The sequence below is a fragment of the Pongo abelii genome, chromosome 1, assembly GCF_028885655.2.
Source record: "Pongo abelii isolate AG06213 chromosome 1, NHGRI_mPonAbe1-v2.0_pri, whole genome shotgun sequence".
NCBI classification, from domain to species: Eukaryota; Metazoa; Chordata; class Mammalia; order Primates; family Hominidae; genus Pongo; species Pongo abelii.
In genome coordinates, this window is record NC_071985.2 from 212,069,319 (window position 1) to 212,089,808 (window position 20,490).

Below are 20,490 nucleotides of genomic sequence, written 5' to 3' on the forward strand. Positions count from 1 at the left end.
TTTTACAGATAAAATGCAGTGGAGAGCATCCGTTAAAAGTTAAAATTCAACAGAGTATATTTGGAAAGCAGAGCCCGGCAGATAATCACCAAGAATCTACCAAACTGAAAGGAGATGTCTGTATAGTGGTGAAACAACTGTCACCAGCAGAATGACAGCTGCATTCACTGTGCTCCTACACTTTGAGGTAGGTACTCTTAGTATCATTCACATTTTACGAAGAGGAAAAAAGCACAGAGAGGTTAAGTAACTTGCCTGAGGTCACACAGCAGACCTGCAGCAGAGCTGGGATTCTGAGCCCAAATTGTCCAACTCCAAACTACAAGCTCTTAATCCTTATGTTAGGGTAAGTAAATGGTGGTTTTCCATGTTGAAAGAACTGCTCTGTGATACATAGCGTTAAGTGCTGACCCAGGAGGGGCTGGTGGGCAGCCCTACTCCAAAGCTTGTGCTCCCCACCACAGTATCACAACAAATTGAAAGGGACTCTAGGAATACTCTAACCCAACACCTTCATCTTTTTCTCCAAGAGAAGCCTGAGGTCCAGAGAGGTAGCATGACCTGCCCAAAGTCACACAGCCAATTAGTTGAAGAATCAGGGCAGGCACCCTGGTGTCCTGACTCCAGAACCCCATGCCATCACTGAGTGTCACCTTGACCATGAGGCATGGTCAGGGAAGGAGTCTTGAGGATGCGCTGAAGTGTTTCAGCAGAAGTGGAGGGAAGGAAGTCTAAGCTGCTGGAACAGCCCATGCTGAGGTCCAGAGGCTGTGAACGTCTTTCCTGGAGAACAGGGAGCTGTAAGGTGCACGCAGAGGTTTGGGTGGGGCAGAGAATGAGGCTGCTTTCTCATATTGAATATTTGCTTTCAGCTCTTTTATTTTTAACACTCTCTCATTCTACTTTATGTTGCTAATGTTTTTCCTTATTTCTCCTGTTTCCTTATTTCTCATGTTTCTGATGTTTATTTAAAATATTGGTCTTGGGCTGGGCGCAGTAGCTCACGCCTGTAATCCCAGCACTTTAGGAGGCTGAGGCGGGCGGATCACATGAGGTCAGGAGTTCGAGATCAGCCTGGCCAACATGGTGAAACCCCATCTCTACAAAAATACAAAAATTAGCAGGGCATGATGGCAGGTGCCTGTAATCCCAGCTACTCAGGAGGCTCAAGTGGGAGAATCGCTTGAACCCAGGAGGCAGAGGTTGCAGCAAGCTGAGATCACACCATTGCACTCCAGCCTGGGTGACAAAGCAAGACTCCATTTCAAAAAATTAAAAATTAAAAAAAAAATCTTGGTCTTTTTATTCTAATACCACTGACTCCGGGTGGTCTCTAATCAGTTTATGGTTTTACTTTTGAATTCATTGTGCTCTGGCTGGTGGTGGGACAGGGGATCGGGGAATCCACACGCTCCTTGCCCCAGCAGAGAGAGAAGACATATGGCTCCTGGGTCCTCCTTCTCAACATCAATCCCAAGTAACAACAGAGCAAAATACCACTAAGCCTAGGCAACAATGGGGAAACAGAATCTCCTGGGAGATGGAAGAGAGTTTAAACTGGTGTGTGTAGGGTGGTGGGGAGGGGTTGCTGCAGCCAGGAGAAAAGGCAGGGCATGGTCTTTAGGGTGGAGAGAATATTACAGAAAAGAAAACAGGGTTTGAGTTCTCCTCTTGCCTCTCTGTTCCAAGCCCAGGCCCCCATACACACACCCACTGTCCTGGAACAACTAAGGTCAGAGCTGGGTGCAGGGTTGGAGTTCAGTCCCACAGCCGCCCTCTGGACCTGCCTCTTGACAAAGCCCACATCTGCTACCCTAGACCTCAGTCTCCAGCTTCAGCTCTGGGCTTGCTGAAACTCCATCCTCCTCTCTGCTGACTCCGTGTCCTCCCAGAGTCCTCCTCCCTTTCCCAGAGCCCCTTTGGCTCTCTATCCCAGGACATATGAGCCCCAAATTGTCCAATCCACCTTTGTTCTGCCCCTCAATTAACTTATGGCTTATCACTAAGGCCACATTTGCATGAAACCCACAAAAAGTATCTTGCATAAAGCAGCCCAGGCGGATGGCACAAGTGTCTATTGAGATAAAGTCAAAGCATGGGCTGGGCCATAATTCCAGCACTTTGGGAGCCAAGGCAGGAGGATCGCTTGAGCCCAGGACCTTGAGACAGCCTGGGCAACAAAGTGAGACCCTGTCTCTTACAAAAAAATCAAAAAATTGGCCAGGCGCCGTGGCTCACACCTGTAATCCCGCACTTTGGGAGGCCAAGGCGGGTGGATCATTTGAGGCCAGGAGTTCAAGACCAGCCTGGCCAACATGGTAAAACCCCATCTCTACTAAAAATACAAAAATTAGCCGGGTGTGGTGGTGGGTGCCTGTAATCCCAGCTACTCGGGAGGCTGAGGCAGGAGAATTGCTTGAACCTGAAAGACAGAGGTTGCAGTGAGCCAAGATTGCACCACTGCACTCCAGCCTGGGTGACAGAGCAAGACTCTGTCTCCAAAAAAAAAAAAAAAATCAAAAAATTATCTGGATGTGGTGGTGCATGCCTGTGGTCCCAGCTACTTAGGAGACTGAGGCGGGAGGTTTGCTTAAACCTAGGATGTCGAGGCTCCAGTGAGCCATGTTCGTGCCACTGCTCTCCAGCCTGGGTGACAGAGTGAGACCATTTCTCAAAAAAATAAAATATATAAAATAAAATTCAAAGCTTGCCAGCAAACAATATGGAACTGCAGGAATTGGGAGGGGACCGACAGTCACTACAGGGGGCCTCTACAGTCACTCCACCACCCCTTCCTTTCCAGACCCCAGTCTGAAGAATTCTGGCCTAGGCATATAGCCCCTTCTCCTCACTGTTTCTCCCTGGGGTCTGAAAGAGAGGCCCAATCCTGTGGAGTGAGTCACTGGGGGAGGGAGAATGGTGATGTCAAACCTAGTGAGAAACCAAGTGGTTCTGATGTCCAGGGATTCCCATCCTGGCAATGTCGTCTCCTTGGATTCATTGGAACTGGGCGACTAGGGTCAGCCTTAGACTCTTACCAAAGACACAGCACCAAACAGAATAGCTGAAACCCCCCACGCAGTAAGCTCACAAGTTAAAGAACAGAGTATCCAAGGAGCACAATGACTTCAAAAGAAACCTAAACCGATTAGAGATACCGCTGGAATCAGCCGTATTAGATCAGATTTACTGAGAATTTAAAATAAGCAAAAATTGTAATTGCCTAGGTTTAGTGATGTTCTGCTTTTCAGTATTTGGGACTGATTTGAGAGGGAGGATCCAGGAGCCATACGTTTTCCCTCGCTGCTAGTTTTAAGGGCAAGAAGTGCATGGCTCCCCGAATCCCACCCTACGCCACCACCAGCCACAGCACAATGAATTCTAAAGAAAAACCATTAACAGGACCAGGTGCGGTGGCTCACACCTGTAATCCCAGCACTCTAGGAAGCCAAGGCGGGTGGATTACTTGAGCCCAAGAGTTTGACACCAGCCTGGGCAACACAATGAAACTCCATCTCTACAAAAAATACAAAAAAAAAAATTAGCTGGCCATGGTGGTGCACACCTATAGTCCCAGTTACTCAGGAGGCTGAAGTGGGAGGATCACTTGAGCTTGGGAGGTCGAGGCTGCAGTGAGCAGAGATCACGCCACTGCACTCCAGCCTGGGCAACAGAGGAGACCCTGTCTCAAAAAAACAAAACAAAATGAAACAAACAAAAAGTCTCCATAAATGTGAGAAACACGCAAAAGAAATGAGCAAAGATGTTAGCAAAACGGTAAGAGGAACGGTTAAAAGACCCCAGTGGAAACACTCTATGTGAAAAACCAGTTGAAATAACAAACACTTAAGTGGAATAAATTACAGAGGGGATCCAGCTGCTGAATGATGGAGGCGAGAGCTAAGTTATTAGTTTGACGACGCTTCCAGGAAGAAGCAGGGATTAAAGAAACAGAAAATTGGCCAGGCTTGGTGGCTCATGACTGGAATTCCAACACTGTGGAAGGTCCAGGCAACATGGCAAGAACCTCATCTCTACAAAAAAAATTCTTTTTTAATTAGCCAAGTGTGATGTGCACCTGTGGTCCCTGCTATTTGGGAGGCTGGGGTAGGAGCATTGCTTAAGGCCAGAGGTTTGAGACTGAAGTGAGCCATGTTCATGCCACTGCACTCCAGCCTGGGTGACAAAGTAAGACCCTGTCTCAGAAAAAAAAAAGAAACAGAACATTGAAAGAAAAGTTAAAAGAACATTAACCCCAATCTTACTGCATTAATTTGAGATTAACCATAAACCTAATTGTAAGTCAGAATCACAAAGCTTCTAGAAGAAAATATAAAAGGATATCTTCATGACTTTGGGGTAGGCAAAGAATACTGACTCCATAATATTTTCTTTTTTTTTTTGAGATGGAGTCTCGCTCTTGTTACCCAGGCTGGAGTGCAGTGGCGCAATCTCGGTGCACTGCAACCTCCACCTCCTGGGTTCAAGCAATTCTCTGCCTCAGCCTCCCGAGTAGCTGGGATTACAGGCACCCACCACCACACCCAGCTAATTTTTGTACTTTTAGTAGAGACGGGGTTTCGCCATGTTGACCAGGCTGGTCTCGAACTCCTGACCTCAGGTGATCCGCCCACCTCGACCTCCCAAAGTGCTGGGATTACAAGTGTGAGCCACGATGCCCGGCCCTGACTCCATAATGTTTTCATGACTTTGAGTTAGGCAAAGAATACCAATTCCATAAAAGAAAAAAAAGGTAAATTAAAAAAAGGTAAATTGGACTTCATCAAAAATTAAAAACCTCTGGTTATCAAAAGATACCATTAAGAAACTGAACAGGTCGGCTGGGCGCAGAGGCTCACGCCTCCCAGCACTTTGGGAGGTCGAGGTGGGTGGATCACAAGGTCAGGAGTTCGAGACCAGCCTGGCCAGTATGGTGAAATCTCGTCTCTACTAAAAATACAAAAAAAATTAGCCGGGCATGGTGGCACATGCCTGTAATCCCAGCTACTTGGGAGGCTGAGGCAGGAGAATTGCTTGAATCCGGGTGGCAGAGGTTGCGGTGAGCCAAGATCGCACCACTGCACTCCAGCCTGGGTGACAGAGTGAGATTCCGTCTCAAAAAAAAAAAAAAAAGAAAGAAACTGAATAGGTCAGGCATGTAATCTCATCTCATGCCTGAATAGGTCACTCCTGTAAATCTCAGCACCTTGGGAGGCCACGGCAGGAGGATCGCTTAAGCCCAGGAGTTCGAGACCAGTCTGGGCAACATAAGGAAACCCCATCTCTACAAAAAATACAAAAATTACCTGGGTATGGTAGCATGCACCTGCAGTCCCAGCTACTTAGGGGGCTGAGGTGGGAGGATCACTTTATTTGGGGAGGTTGAGGCTGTATGAGCAGTGATCGTGCCACTACACTCCAGCCTGGGCGACAGAGCGAGACTGTCTAAAAAAAAAAAAAAAAAAAAAAAACCACGTACACACAATGAAAACATCCTAAAGGTTTAGTGAAAAACAGAACACTCACAAATGGAATAAATGTCGAATTGACCAAACTACAGAAGGAAAAAAAGATTGAGCTGGGAATTTTCTATCCAGCTAAACAGCCATTCAAATGTTAAAGGCTGGCTGGGCGTTGTGGCTCATGCCTATAATCCTAGCACTTTGGGAGGCCGAGGTGGGCGGATCACTTCAGGTCAGGAGTTTGAGACCAGCCTAGCCAACAAGGTAAAACCTTGTCCCTACTGAAAATACAAAAATTAGCCAGGTGTGATGGCAGGTGCCACTAATCCCAGCTATTCAGGAAGCTGAGGCAGGAGACTCACCTAAACCCAGGAGGCAGAGCTTGTGGTGAGCCAAGATCACACCACCACACTTCAGCCTGAGCAACAGAGCCAAAACTCCACCTCAAAAAAAAAAAAAAAGTTAAAGGCTAATAAAAGTTACAGCATCAAGGGCTCAGGTTTGTACAAAAAGACAGCCCCTCGCCCCCTCCAAAAAAGAATCAAATAATTTTAAAGGAATGATTTAATTAGAAGCAAATTCCACAGATGTACTCAAGATATCTGAAGACTGAGCAAATAATTTAGTAAAGTTTAGTTTTTCAAAACAAATTCAAGTTCAAAGAAAAGAACAAGAAGGGCCAGGCGTGGTGGCTCACACCTGTAATCCCAGCACTTTGGGTGGCTGAGGCGGGCAGATCACCTGAGGTTGGGAGTTCGAGACCAGGCTGACCAACACAGAGAAACCCCGTCTCTACTAAAAATACAAAATTAGCTGGGCGTGGTGGTGCATGCCTGTAATCCCAGCTACTCGGGAGGCGGAGGCAGGAGAATCGCTTGAACCCGGGAGGCAGAGGTTGTGGTGAGCTGAGATCGCACCATTGCACTCCAGCCTGGGCAACAAGAGTGAAACTCCATCTCAAGAAAGAAAAGAAAAGAACAAGAACATAGATCTGTAACTCAGAATTGACAATTTTGTAAAAATCTAGACAATTTTCATGTGACATCATGGGGGCTGAGGGGGGCATGTCAGGGAAGGGTGTGGAAACCGAAGAGAGGCAGGGCAACAAGGGACATGAGAAAATGCTAATCTTGTCTTTGTAGGGAAAAGCCACAGATAATTTTTTAAAGTGATAAAACAGAAAAAGCAGAACAAATTGAAATAAAAATGTAGGATGGTAGAAACAAAATACATAAACACACTTTCTTTTCAGGAACATGCAAACATTTAAATAATTCATCACCTACCAGGCCAAAAAGTCTCACAGTTCAAATAATAAGTTTTCACATAGACCACATCCTGTGACCATCAATTAAGTGAGAAGCTAAGTGTTTAAAAGTATAAATCATTACCCATACACTTAGAAATGAAAAAAAATCCCTAAAAATTTCAAGGATCAAAGAAAAGTCATAGTAGAAATTTAAAATTACTTAGAACTGAATGATTAAAAACACCACATATCAAAAATTATATAATGCAGCAAAAAAGATTAAAAATTAATAAAGTAGGCTGGGCATGGTAGCTCACACCTGTAATCCCAGCACTTTGGGAGGCCGAGGCAGGCAGATCACCTGAGGTCAGGAGTTCGAGACCAGCATGGCCAACATGGTGAAACCCCATCTCTACTAAAAATACAAAAATTAGCCAGGTATGGTGGTGCACGCCTGTAGTCCCAGCTACTCCAGAGGCTGACGCAGGAGAATACCTTGAACCTGGGAGGTGGAGGTTGCAGTGAGCCGAGATGGCACTGTGGTACTCCAGCCTGGGAGACAGAGACTCCATCTCAAAAAAAATAAATAAATGAAATTTGCTGTCTCCAGAAATCCTTTGTGGCCATTCTGCCCAAGGCTTAGCTAGGTGGCCTCTGATGCTTTCCCTCATCCTCTACCACCTAGGGCTCTGTGGGGGGTCTGCTTACAAGACTCTTTCTGTACATACTCTTTTGGTTTGTTTGTTTGTTTGTTTGAGACGGAGTTTTGCTCTTGTTGCCCAGGCTGGAGTGCAATGGTACCATCTCGGCTCACTGCCACCTCCGCCTCCCAGGTTCAAGCAATTCTCCTGCCTCAGCCTCCGGAGTAGCTGGGATTACAGGCACGTGCCATCATGCCCGGCTAATTTTTGTATTTTTAGTAGAGACGAGGTTTCACCATGTTGGTCAGGCTGGTCTCGAACTCCTGACCTCAGGTGATCCACTGGCCTTGGCCTCCCAAAGTGCTGGGACTACAGGCGTGAGCCATGGAGCCCAGCCTATACACACTCTTTGAAGGCAAAAACCAGGGCAGATCCATCTGTGATTCCAGCACCTAGCCCTGGGCCTCACAGGCAGTTGGGCTAATGAGATGTTTGTTGACTCAATGAATGTCCTCCCGCACCCGTCTTTCCCCTTCCTGACTGGCTTCCTCCTCTCTCCACCCTGACAAGTGCCAAGACGCCAGCACCCAGGTGAGCACGCCAGGAGAGGCCACTCCAGCAGGAATTTCCTGAGCAGGGGCAGCCTTTTTCTTCCCCCACTCAGCTTTCTCCAGGTAGATGGGACAAAGCCCAAGACAAGCGCTGCCTCCATCACAGGAATAGTCTGGGGCCTGGCCCAGCCAAGTCTATGGGCCATGCATTTTTCCTGTATTTTACCCTCGGTGGCTGGAGTGTGTGGCGGGATGAGGAGGTTGGCAGGCTTGCCTCAGTGCCCCAACTGGGGGCCTTGCCCAGCTAAGCTCCGTTTGGCCAGAGGCCAGCTGGGAAACACTTGATTATTCAAATCATGTGGCCGCCCAAGAGGAAAGCATCCGTTTCCTCCAAGAGGGGGAAGTGGGGCAGGCAGGCCAGCCCAGGGATTTGGGTGTTGAAAAAGGAAATTTCAGAACAAAGTTCTCACACAAACCAGCACTCTGAGATTCACTGCCCCAGGAAGACTCTGGAAGCCTCAGATAGAAACTCAGGAGGGTCAGGCTCGAGGCCAGAGCCCTGGAGTGAGGCCTGCACCAATCCCCCACTGAGGCTTCTGAGTTAGCAGAGGCCTCAGCCAGGCTAATTGCTCTGGCCTCCCCCTGACCCTGGTCCTGGAGACACCAGGACTGCCCTGCCATGCCCCTTCGCCTGTCCTTCCCTTCCCCCAGGAATCGCACAGGAGATAGATAAACTCCGCACTCCTAAGCTCAGGGATCTGGAGCCTCGGCGCCTCCCAGCAAGTGTCACACGGTCTGTTCCTGCTATTTGCTCAACTTCTGCCTTGCTCCCCCTCCCCAGATCTGGCTCCAAAAGAACTAGCAGGTTCAAAAAGAGTGTACCCATCTGACATGCAGAGAATTATCTAGTACTCACTAAGTGAGACCGGACTCTGGAGCCAGGCTGCCCAGGTTCCAATTCTGGATTAACCCATGTATGAGCTATAGGACCTTAGGTGATCCCTTCCCTTCCTTTGTGCTTCTATTCATTTTTTTTTCTTATTTTTTTTATTTTTAGAGATGGGATCTTGCTATGTTGCCCAGGCTGGAGTGCGGTGGCTATTCACAGGTGCAATGATATCTCACTGCAGCCTTGAACTCCTTGGCTCAAGCAATCCTCCTGCCTCAGTCTCCCAAGTAGCTAGGACACAGGCATGTGCCACCACTCCCAGCCTGTGCTTCCTTTCTTTACCTGTAAAAGCAGAGATGTGGGCCGGGCGCAGTGGCTCATGCCTGTAATTCCAGCACTTTGGGAGGCCGAGGCAGGCGGATCATGAGGTCAGGAGTTTGAGACCAGCCTGAGCAACATGGTGAAACCCTGTCTCTACTAAAAATACAAAAATTAGCCAGGTGTGGTGGCACACGCCTGTAATCCCAGCTACTCAGTAGGCTGAGGCAGGAGAATTGCTTGAACCCGGGAGGTGGAGGTGGCAGTGAGCCGAGATCATGCCACTGCACTCCAGCCTGGGCGACAGAGCGAGACTCTGTGTCAAAAAAAAAAAAAAAAAAGCAGAGATTTGGGTATCTACCCTTTGGGGAGGTTAGATTCAGGAAATGACAACTCTTGCTATTATTACTGAACAAATTAAGGTTTCATAAAAGAGCTAGGCCTGGATCTCTGGACCAGACAACCCCATGGCAGACACATCCCCCCTCACCAGAGCCAAGCCCTGGGTCCAAATCCCAGCTCAACCACCCACCAGCTCCACGAGTGCTGGGTGGTAAGTTGCTACCTCCCTGAGCCTCCTTCTGCCCCGGAGCTGTTGCAGGCCTCCCCATGTTGGAGGGTGGTTGTCCCTGTTACTGCTGGTCCTGGGCAGTACCCGGGCATTAGGGGGCTGACACATGCTGGGCTGCCCCAGGCAGGGGTGAGGTGACAGATCAGTTTCCTTTCCTGAATACCGGTCTGGGCCCAGCCTCAGGGTGTGACACAGGGGTGGCCCCTGAGGAGACGTGAGGAGACGGGGAGACTCCCCTCCGCCCCACGGATCATATAGCGCCAGCATGCACCCTGGCACAGGCCTGCTGCCAGTGGCCAACCTGGAGCAGAGGTACCAGGAACTACCCAGCAGGAAGCTTCACGAGTCTTTACAGAAGGAGGCAGGACAGCAAGATGCCACAGCCTGAGTGCTGGTGTTCACACCCCAGAGCTATCATTTACTAGCCATTTACTGGACAAATGAGCTGATTCTCCATTTTTGTTTTTGTTTTTTGTTTTTGAGACGGAGTCTCGCTCTGTCACCCAGTCTGGAGTACAGTGGCGCAATCTCGGCTCGCTGCAACCTCCGCCTCCCAGGTTCAAGCGATTCTCCTGCCTCCTCCTCCTGAGTACCTGGGATTACAGGCACCTGCCACCACATCTGGCTAATTTGTTATATTTTTAGTAAAGATGGGGTTTCATCATGTTGGCCATGTTGGTCTCGAACTCCTGACCTCAGGTGATCCACCCACCTCGGCCTCCCAAAGTGCTGGGATTACAGGCAGGAGCCACTGCGCCCAGCCCAAATGAGCTGATTTCTGAGCCTGGCTCCCCATCCGTGAGTGGGGACAATGACAATAATATCTACCTCCTAGGGCTGATATGAGGATTAAATGATTAATGTATCTGACTTGCTTGAACAGCGCCTGCCACTCAGTTAATATGAGCTGTTACCGTTACAATGATTTATGACCGCTGTCATTTCTTCTCTAAAGTCCCCCCAGCCCCCGAGTTTCCTCCAGCGGATTTGGGGCTCCCTCCTGCCAGCTTCTGCACAGATCATGATTGGCGCCTATCCCACAGATGGTGATCATAAGACCTATTGTGTGCCTGACACTGGAAGAGGCATTTTATAGTCAGGGACAACATGACCACTTGACTCACCTACTACTGTTCCCGTTTGTTCTGAGCCTAGGATCTGGGGCATGAGGTCTGTGTTATGGGAGGAGGCTGGTAGGGGAGGTGGTTCCCATATTATGTTATTTGGAACACACATGTCCTGGGAGATATTAAAATATTTGCACGTGACACCAACCGGGTGACCTAGGAGACATGAACTTAATCTCTCTGAGCCTCAGGTGCAAGGATAAATGAATAAATACATGTGAGCTGCTTAGAACACAGCCTGGTTCATGATATATTTTAAACAAACCTGGCCGGGCGCAGTGGCTCACGCCTGTAATCCCAGCACTTTGGGAGACCAAGGCGGGCGGATCACAAGGTCAAGAGATCGAGACCATCCTGGCTAACATGGTGAAATCCTGTCTCTACTAAAAAAATACAACAGAAATTAGCTGGGCGTGGTGGTGTGCGCCTGTAGTCCCAGCTACTGGGGAGGTTGAGGCAGGAGAATGGCGTGAACCCGGGAGGTGGAGCTTGTAGTGAGCCGAGATTGCGCCACTGCACTCCAGCCTGGGCAACAGAGCGAGACTCCGTCTCAAAAAAAAAAAATATATATCGACATATGTATTGGTTACTCCTCTGAGTACCTCTCATGGAGTCGACACAGGAAACTGAGGCACAGAGGTCACACAAGTGACCTTTCACTTAGGGACTCTCAGTCTCTAAGAAATGTTAACTCACTGTGAGTATTCATTCATTCAACAAATATGTATTAAGTGCCTACTATGCACCAGGAAGCATGGTACATGCAGATTCAGCAAATTTACAGCTATGACTATTATTATCATTAAAGAAATTAAGGCCGTTTGGGATTAGGGGTACATCTGTGAACAAAATGGACAAAGACATTGGCCAGAGGTATGACACTGGGCACCTCATACCTGAGTAAGACTAAAGGCCTGAACTGCCAACAGGAAAACTGGACCCAGAGACACTGGCTTGCCCTGCTGCCAATCACTAACCATTTATGAGCTGGTGTCATTGGTGGAAGGACACCAGTGAAGGTCTGGGGAGGGTGGCCAGGCTTCGCATTGAGTGGCTCAAGGGTCACACCCAGTGGGGCATCCCTCCCAGGCTTCCCCATGGTAACCAAGCCAGGCCAGCTGTGGAAACCCTTGCCAGGTGGGGCAGCCTTTCATGAACTCAAACGTCATTAAATGGGCTGGGCGTGGTGGCTCACACCTGTAATCCCAGCACTTTGGGAGGCCAAAGCGGGTGGATCACCTGAGGTCAGGAGTTTGAGACCAGCCTAGCCAACATGACGAAACCCTGTCTCTCCCAAAAATACAAAAATTATTCAGGCGTGGTGTCGGGCACCTGTAATCCCAGCTACTCAGGAGGCCGAGGCAGGAGAATCGCTTGAACCCGGGAGGCGCAGGTTGCAGTGAACCGAGATCGCGCCATTGTACTACAGCCTGGGCAACAGAGCAGACTCCGTCTCAAAAAAAAAAAAAAAAAAAAAAAAGAAGTCATTAAACGCTTGCTGAAAGCAGGCATCTTGTTAGGCATGGGAATTCACGAGTGACTCAGATGGGGCTCCTGCCCTCCAGGAACTGAGACTCAGAGCCAGACGCTATGTGGATGATCAGATTACAAAGGGTTCAAGATATCCAAAGCAAGCTCTAGAAAAACAGCTGTGATGCCAACTGGCAACACAAGCAGGAAGAGGTCGCTGCAGGGGAGGGGATGGCAGGTACAAAGGCAAAAATGAGAGAGACTGGAGACACAGCTGGGGAAAGACCTTCAGCCTGGGATCCTGAGTTTGAGGCCTGGTTTCACCATCAATTTTACCTCAGGCAAGTTGCTTGCCTCCCCAAGCCTCAGTCTCCCACTTTGCAAAATGATGTTAATACTTTATTGGGTTGCTTTGATGGTTTGGTGAGTTCATGAATAAGAAATGGCTTTAGGCCGGGCACCATGGCTCCCAGCACTTTGGAAGGCTGAGGTGGGCGGATCACAAGGTCAGGAGATCGAGAATATCCTGGCTAACATGGTGAAACCCCGTGTCTACTAAAAGTACAAAAAATTAGCCAGGCATGGTGGCACACGCCTATAGTCCCAGCTACTCCGGAGGCTGAGGCAGGAGAATCACTTGAACCTGGGAGGCTGCAGTGAGCCAAGATCAAGCCACTGCACTCCATCCTGGGCGACAGAGCGAGACTCCGTCTCAAAAAAAAAAAAAAAAAGAAAAAAGAAAGAAATGGCTTTTGGCTTTAAAAACTGAAAAATATGCCAGGCCCGGTGGCTGACCGCCTGTTAATCCCAACATTTTGGGAAGCTGAGGTGGCAGGATTGCCTGAGCCCAGGAGTTCAAGACCAGCCTCATCAACATAAGCAAGACCTCATCTCACAAAATAAAAAATAAAAAAAATTAGCTGGGCATGGTGGCACAAGCCTGCAGTTCCAGCTACTCGGGAGGCTGAGATAGGAGATCACTTGAGCCCAGGAAGTCAAGGCTGCAGTCAACTACAATCGTGCCTGAACTCCAGCCTGGGTGACAGAGCAAGACCATGTCTCAAAAAACAAACAAACAACAACAACAACAAACCTGAAAAATAGAATAAGTGCCTGGAAACTGAGGTTGGGAGTGTTAAAGTGACTTGTCCAAGGTCAATGGCTGATTAAAACAGGATAGGGTGTATCTGGGTGGGATGCGGGGGGCAGGCACAACCCCTGCCTCTGCTGAGCCAACACTCCTGCGTTCCCAGCACTGACCTCAGGTTCCCCTAGGCAACTTGTTCCGGATGGCCTAGGGAACAGGTGGGGTACCTAATTCCTCGGTGCAGGGTTTACCGTTTATTCACTGTGTGATCCTGGGCCCACCACCCTCCGTCCCTGAGCCTCAATCTTCTTTTTGTTTTCTTGAAATGCAGTCTCACTCTGTCACCCAGGTTGGAGTGCAGTGGCGCGATCTCTGCTCACTGCAACCTCCGCCTCCCGGATTCAAGTGATTCTCATGCCTCAGCCTCCCACGTAGCTGGAATTACAGGAATACACCACCACGCCCAGCTAGTTTTTGTGTTCTTAGTACAGACAGGGTTTCACCATGTTGGCCAGGCTGTTCTTGAACTCCTGACCTTAAGCGATCTGCCCGCCTTGGCCTCCCAAAGTGCTGGGATTACATGCATGAGCCCTTGTGCCCAGCCTCTGAGCTTCAGTTTTCTCCCTTGCAAAAATAGATGCCCTTTGCTGTGCTGCCCATGTGTAAACGCGGAAGGCTCTGCCGATGGGAAAGCACTTTCCGCAGGCAAAGACGTATTGCGCTCAACAATGAGAAATGATCATGGTAAGCTGAGAGAAGGGCGCAGAGCCCGCAGGCCCCACACTGAGCCTGCGGTAGAGGAAAGCAGGAGGAACTAAGCTAGACTGTACCAGGGCCTGCCCCAGGTGTGGGGTAGGAACCTTTTATGAGGCACACAGCTGTGCCCATGTTCAGTCCCAAGGGAGAGGCAGGTTTCTGGGACTGATCACCGTCTAGTGAGAGTGACGAGAAAGAGGCCAGTTTCAGCCTTTGTAAGCGAAGCGCTTTGGCGAGGCAGGGGTCTCCCTCAGCAAGGCTGAGCTGCACTACAGCCCCTTTCCCTGTGTCCCATTGGATCTGAGCTGAGTAGCACTTGTTGCATTACGAAGAAAAAGACTTGTGCAGGAAATAGGGTAGAGGACAAGCTCTCCAGTCAGATGTAACTTGATCTGTAGCAAAACCAAGTGGGGTCTTTCAGCTTCAGTGTGTTAGCATCTCAACACCTGGGATGGAGTTTGTGGGCAGATCGGTTTTGCCACACTGTAGGGCCCAGGTGGTCCCACTGTCACAGTGAAGCCAAGTTCTAGCCCAAGTCTGGCAGAGCAGTTGGGCAGCTAGTTTTCGGGGGAGAATAAAGGGGTGGGACAGGGGACTTCAGTGGCCTATTATGGAGCCCTCTCCCCAGACCAAATTCATAGCTGAGAGCTTGGGGATGGTACAGTTAAAATGTAAAGTAATTGTCTAAATTCTGTATTTGGGTATTAATGTTTAAATGGTAATATGACAACAGTTTATAAAGTGATGTTCTGAATACCATAAAAAAAAGAAAGAGCTCAGTTTCAGGTCCTCCTGGAAAGAGTTAGGCTGGCCTCCCTTTGTAATAATATCCATAGTAGTAATAAGAGTTATTTATTCGGGGTTCAACAGATATGAATTCAAATCGTAGCTCCGACACTTACCAGCTGGGCAAACCCAGGCAAATTACTCTGAGTCATTTTCCTCACCTGAAAAATGGGCTGGTATGAGGATTAAATGTGTAAATGTCTACAAAGCATTTTGCAGAGGGGCCTGGTGTGTAACAAGTGGTCCGTCAGTGTCGAGAACTCTTATTACTACTATGGATGTTATTACAAAGGGTGGAGAGGGGCAGGCCTAACTCTTTCCAGCAGGACCTGAAACCAGCCTCTTTCTTGTCACTCTTACTTTAAGCCTAGACAGTGATCAGGCCCAGAAACCTGCCTCTCCCTTGGGACTGAACATGGGCACAGCTGTGTGCCTCATAAAAGGTTCCTACCCCACACCTGGGGCAGGCCCTGGTACAGTCTAGCTTAGCTCCTCCAAAGACAAGGAAAAGAAGACCAAGGAGCACCGTGACACTGAACTGGGTGCCACCTGGGCCTATCCCTTCCCTACCCCCACCCACACAATGACCAAATCTAATCTGGTTCTGGGATGTCCTTTTATCTTGTGCGCCAACTCCATATTAGTTGCTAATGGCTGTCTGGAACACTGTACTTAGAAGGAACCTGGGAAGGAAAGCGAGCAGTGGTTGACTAGTGATGTCCGATGTGGGTGCAGGGCAGGAGAGAGGAAGGAGACATGCTGGCTATTCGCCATCCACAAACCAAAAAATCCTAAGGCCTTTGCCTCATTCAAATAAACCATGCGTGGTTAGCAGGGTAGCCAGAAGCTAAGAGAGGGAAAGGGACTTGGCGAAGGTCACACAGCTTGAAATGGCAGGGCTGGGATTCAAACCCAAGCCCCTCTGGGTTTCTCAGGATGCTTCCTTCAAGGCTTGTCATTTCCTATGAGGGGATGAACAGGCTAAGATCCACTGTCTGGGAGAACAGACGCTGCTGCCCCACCAGGTGTGTCTATGTTCTGTCTCCTCCCCCTGGGGCCTCCCACCCCCACGTCATTTGCAAACTCACTGAAAAACAAATGTGTACCACAAGGTGCCCTGAGAGCTCGTCTCCAAACATGCAAATTTTAATCCAGATGCCAATCTGATTGGGCAACCCTGGATTTGAGTCTCACCTGCACTTTCCAAACTTTGAGAACATTACTCAATCTCTCTGAGCTTCCGTTTCCTTGTTTGCAAAATGAAAAGAATTACGAGCTCAATACAATAAGGTCATTCAAAGTGATTAGCTCGGTTTCTGACACAGAGTAAGCCCTTAAATGTTCATTACAGACTGTCCCCAACTTACACTTAAGATTTTTTTGCTTTACGATGATGCAAAAGCTATAGTGTTCAGTGGAAACCACACCTCGAGTACCCAGCCAGCCCATTCTGTTTTTCACATTCAATACAGTATAGCCAAGAAATTGACACGAGATAGTCAACACTTTATTACAAAATAGGCCTCGTGTTAGATGATTTGCCCAACTATAGGCTAATGTAACTGTTCTGAGCACATTTAGGATAAGTCAGGCTAAGCTACCATGTTTGACAGGTTAGGTGTTATATCCATTTTCTACTTATGATATTTTTCAACTTACAATTCCAGGACAAAAACCTTTGGTAAATCAAGGAGCATCTGTATAAGGATTAGGTCACGGGGAAAAACAAAAAACAGCATTTTCACACACAAAAAAATCACTTAGGTGATTAAGGGCTTGGACAAGCTGTTGAGAGGAACCCTGTTTATCTCTGATATCTTGATAGGCTAACGGACCTAGAATATGAATTTGTATATTGGATGGTTTTAAGATAAATAGGGAACTGACTCTTCTAGGAAGATGGGTTATGTCATTTGCATCACGGAGAAAGCAGTAGCCTTGAATGGATGGATGGGTCATGGCAGGGAACAAACATGTCTACTTCTCACTTCCCAGCTGGGGGAGTTTGTGTTTCCGTTTTCTCATCTGTAATGTGGGGATAATAGCACCTGCCACCCAGCGCTGCTGTAGGACCAAATGAGTAATTACAGGCAAGGCACTGAGCACCATGCCTAGTACGTGCATGTCAGGCTTATAGTCTATGGACTTTTAGTTAGCAGTGGCATGGCAGGGACCAGCAGAATGAGGCAGAGAAAAAAGAGGAGCTATAGAAGGGCTCAGAAGGAGTGGAGGAGGGGAAATGGGCCTCAGATGAGACACTTTCTCACCAGAATAGCGGCAGACGGGCCGGTTAGTAACTCCTGTGTGCTGAGAGACAGGTAAGTTGAGGTGGAGACAGGTGGAGACAGGTGGAGGGGGATGAGATCCTCCGAAAGGCCAGGCTGGCCGGATGCAGTGGCTCACACCTGTAATCCCAGCACTTTGGGAGGATGAGGTGGGAGGATCACTTGATCCCAGGAGTTTGAAACCAGCCTGGGCAACATTGCAAGACCTCGTCTCTACAAGTAATAAAAAAAATTAGCGGGGCGTGGTGGCGAATGCCTGTGGTCCCAGCTACTTGGGAGGTTGGAGTGGGAGGACTGCTTGAGTCCAGGCAGTCAAGGCTGCACTGTAGTGAGCCGTGATCGTGCCACTGCACTACAGCCTGGGCAACAGAGCCACTAGACCCTGTCTCAAAAAACAACAACAACAACAAAAAACAAAAACAAACAAATAAAAAAAAAAACAAGCCTGAGACACTGCAGTGACAGCCAGCAAGAGGCCTGAGAACCTCAGCCTGAGAGCTAAGTGGTACCCACCCTGTGGCTTTACTGACCTAGTAAAGGTGCACTAGAGAAGGCAAGAGGTCGACCCAACAAAAAGTCACTGGGGCCGGGTGTGGTGGCCCATGCCTATAATCCCAGCACTTTGGGAGGCTGAGGAGGGTGGATCACCTGAGGTCAGGAGTTCAAGACCAGCCTGGCCAGCATGGCAAAACCATGTCTCTACTAAAAATACAAAAATTAGCTGGGTGTGGTGGCATGTGCCTGTAATCCCAGCTACACGGGAGGCTGAGGCAGGAGAATCTCTGGAACCCAGGAGGCGGAGGTTGTAATGAGCCGAGATGATGCCACTGCACTGCAGCCTGGGGAATATAGTGAGACTCAGTCTAAAGAAAGAGTCACCTGGTAGATCTTTTTAAGGGGTGCACTTATGGGCCAGGCCCAATGGTTCATGCCTATAATCTCAGCACTTTGGGGGGCCAAGGTGGGTAGACTTCTTGAACCCAGGCTGAGCAACGTAGCAGGGCCCCATCTCTGCAAAAATAAAATAAAGGTCACACTTCTGGTTTTTCCAGTAAAAGCAATTTGCTTTGGCCACCTAAAAACTTTTTTAAAGAACATAAAATATTTGCTGAGCTCTGCCCAGCAGTTTGCAGACCTGGCCAGGTAAAGTTCATGCACCTGAATGACAAACTGAGCTCTGGAAGGATGAAGAAGCATCTCTGAAACAAGCTGGAGTGGAGGAGAAGGGGGTGGCTTAGAAAGTCTGGAGGGTCAGGGCCTCACTACAGGGTCTCCACAGCCTTATTTCCAGAAATGACCTTCCAGCCTGTCCTCTTCTCCCTTCCCTGGGTCAAAGCAGAGAGGCATGGAGACCTAGGGGAGGAGTAATCTTAAGGTGTCTGCCCTCTGAGCCTCAGTCTCCTTAACTGCAAAATGCTGGAGGGTAGGGGGTAGGTGAGTATCAAAAGTAATGTGTGAAAGTGCCTGGTACCCAATGGTGCTCACAAAATGCCACTTCCCACACAGGGCACATTTCTGAAGTCGTCTGCAGGTGTAAGGACCAGGGGATGTGAGGTTAGTATCAGCAATCGACAATCAATCAGTCTGCCTTGTCCATCTCATAATCCCTGGAGCAGTTGATTTGGGGAGACCTAGAATCTCACATCACAGCAGCTGCCTCCAGAGCCCCCACATGTAACCATCAGGCTTCACAGCCTCCTGTGCTACCCTCTGGCTCAGACATGGCGATTCTGAGATGCCTGCTGCAGCCACCACGGTACCTGCCTGTCATCACCAGGCCCTGGCTCCCAGCAAAGGGGGTGGAACAGAGAGCTGTGGGTTCAGAGTGCAAGATCGTGTTTCCTGTCTGAGAAGTGGGGTATGCACTGATGCACAGGGCTATTAGGGAGCACAGGGTGAGGTGGCGCACCAATGCACAGGGCTCTTGGGGAGCAAGGGGTAAGGTGGAAGATGTCAAGGGAGTCTCTTCACTGCAGGGGCTGTGCAATCTTTAGAATGAAGTACCCAGCGATGCCTGTCCCCAGCTAGACCCTGGGCTCAGCTCACTGAGCCTTGACAGGCAGATGCTGTATCACCCCCAAACCTCCAGAGCCCTCAGACTCTTCCTGAGGACCACCAAAGCAGGAAGAAAGCTCCTTCTCCTTCACGTAGCTGACATGTTTTGTAGATGTTGCCAGGCTACGGAAGAGGGGCTGGTGTCTACGTGTCCCATATTCTCACCCTGAGCCCCCTGAGGGCTGGCCCAAGCCCCACACAATCATTCAAGTGGAATTGGAGCCCCTCTTACATGGCCTCCCCGCATCTAGCCCAGAAACCACAAGCTTAGAAGGCAGGTAGGTAATGTCAGGGAGGCAGGTGGGCAAATGTGAGGCAGTGGGGCGTGGTGGACACTGTGGTAAAGTGGATGGAGCAGCTGCTAATCAGCTCCAGCCACTGTGGCCAGGCAGGGACATAGCCCCATATGGCCACATCTTCTGATCTTTCAAGAGAAGCCAGAAACCCTTATCTTTATATAAAATGAAATTGCCTGGTTTAAAAACACCAGCAACTAAATTAAAGTTGTTTAATCACCGCAAAAGTCAACAATCCCCCACCCCCTGCAGCCTTGGGAAGGCAGTTTGTGACGGATCTCCCATAACCCAGTACACAGTAGGCTATAAATATTTGAGGACCAGTTGAATACATTAGACCCATTCCAAGTCTTAGGGAAGTCTCATCTCTCCACTCCTACTCCTCAGATATATTGGTTTACAGATGAAGAATCTGAGACTCAGAGAGGGGAAGTGACTTGCCCAAGGTCACAGAGGTAGTTCAAGGACTTCAGCTCAGCTCTCTTGAGCTTAATATCTTTTTCCACCAACTCACATCATCTGCATCCTCCCTTAAACAACGCTTTTCAAAAAACAGCTATGCTAAGAATATACTGTAGAAATGAAACACACCAAATTCAGGAGAGTGGTTGTCTTTGGAAAGATCATGTAGCTTAAAGCCAGGAGACTGAATTCCCAGTCCACTCTGCCCTAAGCAATTGTGTGACCCTGGGCAAGGCTCTTCCCCTTTCTGGGCCTCAGTCTCCCTGGTGCGCCCAGAGCCCAGTTGACCGAGCCAGCTTCTAACGGCCTTCCAACTGAAATTCTGGGGATCTATGTCTCCTCTCTGGACAGTACTCTGTGGCCTCGGATGAATACAAAATAGTAATAATAATAATAATAATAATAGAGAGGGTGAGTCCACACCAGCCAGGAAAGAACACTACAATTTTTTGTGAAACCTGACTCCTGGTTACTGGAATTCAGAA

General features: G+C 48.8%; 1 protein-coding gene across 5 annotated transcripts in view; it reads right to left on the reverse strand.

Annotated features, from left to right (window-relative positions):
• ALPL (alkaline phosphatase, biomineralization associated) overlaps positions 1-20,490 on the reverse strand; it is a 68,596-nt gene that overhangs the window by 44,093 nt on the left and 4,013 nt on the right. The window lies entirely within an intron of this gene.